The sequence below is a fragment of the Myotis davidii genome, unplaced genomic scaffold (genome assembly GCF_000327345.1).
Source record: "Myotis davidii unplaced genomic scaffold, ASM32734v1 scaffold96, whole genome shotgun sequence".
In the NCBI taxonomy this organism is placed as follows: Eukaryota; Metazoa; Chordata; class Mammalia; order Chiroptera; family Vespertilionidae; genus Myotis; species Myotis davidii.
Window position 1 is genome coordinate 2,745,790 of NW_006289416.1, and position 2,109 is coordinate 2,747,898.

Here is a 2,109-nt window from a genome sequence, read left to right on the forward strand (position 1 = left end):
TTCCATTTTTAACAAAATGCAATTTAGTCTCAATGGGAAAAGAGCACTTTTTAGAACATCTGTAAAATTTACTTGGTTTTAAAATGTATTCGTGTTATTGGACATGCTAACCAAAGAATAACTAATGAAAAAAACCAACATCATCAATTCAAGTCCTCCCGTAATCTAAATGTTCCCTTGCAGTAGAAACACTACAGGGTTTCTCGAAGTGCTTAGGAAGGCCAATAAACACACTCTCGGAAGCAGGCTGAACTTGTTGGGTCAGAGCCAGATGTGACAAAAGAAAAGAAACAACAGGCGGGATCAGAAGGAAGTGATGAGTGCTTAAGCCAAGGAAAGAGGAGCTGGAATTTAATCTGCAGAGTAGGAAGCAATGTGTGCAGTTGGCTTATGCAGCTGTAAAAAGGAAATAATGTAAACATTTTAACAAGGAGGCTCCTTCAAATTTTTGAAAACCCGTTTGCCCTCTGGGTGACCAAAGCCCATATAAAGATAATATTCACAATCAAGCCAGCAGTTTGCTGCAAATTAGGGCTGTGTGAGACACCCAGACCAAGGACACAGGAAGGTCAAGGGCCCATGGGTCATGGTAGGCAAGCAAGCTCGCGCCAGTGTGTGCAAATGTTTCTCTGTCTTTTTTCTTTTTGGGTAAAGTCTAGTTTCATGACTGAAAACAGAGTACTAAAACTTGTAAATAATTTACAAATTTTATTTCAATTTTTCTTGTCCAAGATCCAATTCCTTCTGAGCCTGGTACTCTGTGGGCGTAATTGGTATATAAATGGTGCCACGTATAAAAGTGTGAACCCCACCCTCCTCCCCAGAGGTCACATTTGTTGGAGTGTATAACCACTGTGCTTTACTGTCTCGGCCATTGAGTGAAATAACACACATATAGACTACCAAGTGCCTACCAAGAATGAGAGTATATTGTAAACCGCAGGCACTGTGGAAATGTAAGGCACCACACGTAGTTCAGTGGTTTCTAAACCCACTCGACATCCAGGGGATACCTGCCAATCATATTCCAGGGCTCTTTCTCCAGAGATTCTGATTTGATGGGTCAGAACAGGAAACTATTTCTCACAAGCCCCTCATGTGCCTCTGGGATTTGGACTGGCTTTTGAGGATCACTGTGTGCAGTTGTTTTCCACACTCTCCATCCCCCACTTCTATCAGGCAGCCCTCACCTTGCCTCATTCCCCTGCCCAAGGGCTCTTCCTTCTACCCAAGTAAATTTTATAATTGCTTTTATTCTTGTCTTCCACCTGATCTAGGCCTTCTTTCACGTCAAATTGGCATGTCCTTTCCCTTCACAACTACCAAATATATTCCCTCTTTTCCCTAAAAAGTACTTTTTAAAGTGAGTTCATATAAATTGGGCATAAAGTTTAAATTGGAGAGAATATTAAGGAGTTGGAGGTGCTATAAAAGTACTAGTGGAAACTTTCAAATTGCTTACGTATACATTTTGGAAGGAACATTAATAACATTACACAAGAAAGGGATGCTTAACACACAAGTCACTTGCACCTAATCCAGAAGAGCTAACCACCAGCTGAGAGAGGACAGAGAAACATGGTAATGACATCATGGGAAAGAAATCATCAAAATCCAGACTACAGGCAGCTCTGGAGTTTGCTAGTCTGAGTGGACCAGCAGCACCACCCTCACCTGGGAGCTTGCTAGAAATGCAGACCCTTGGGTCCCAGATATTTCTAAAGCAGAATCTACTTTGTAACAAGATCCCCAAGTGAATTGTTTATCTTTTAAAGTATACTCAATTGAGAACTACTACTCTACAGGATAAGACACTCAATAACGTCAACAAATAAATTGCAAGAAAAAAAGAGAGAAGAAAACATATAGATTTAAAAAGAGTAAGAGCTCTATTGACAAGATACAATGTGGGGACTTGTTTGGATCCTGATTTGCACAAACCAGCTGTAAAAGATTTTTTTTTTTAAATTAAATCTTTATTGTTCAGATTATTACATTTGTTCCTCTTTTTCCCCCCCATAACTCCCCTCCTCCCAGTTCCCACCCCACCCTCCGTCCTCACTCCCCACCCACTGTCCTCATCCATAGGTGCACGAGTTTTTTCCAGTG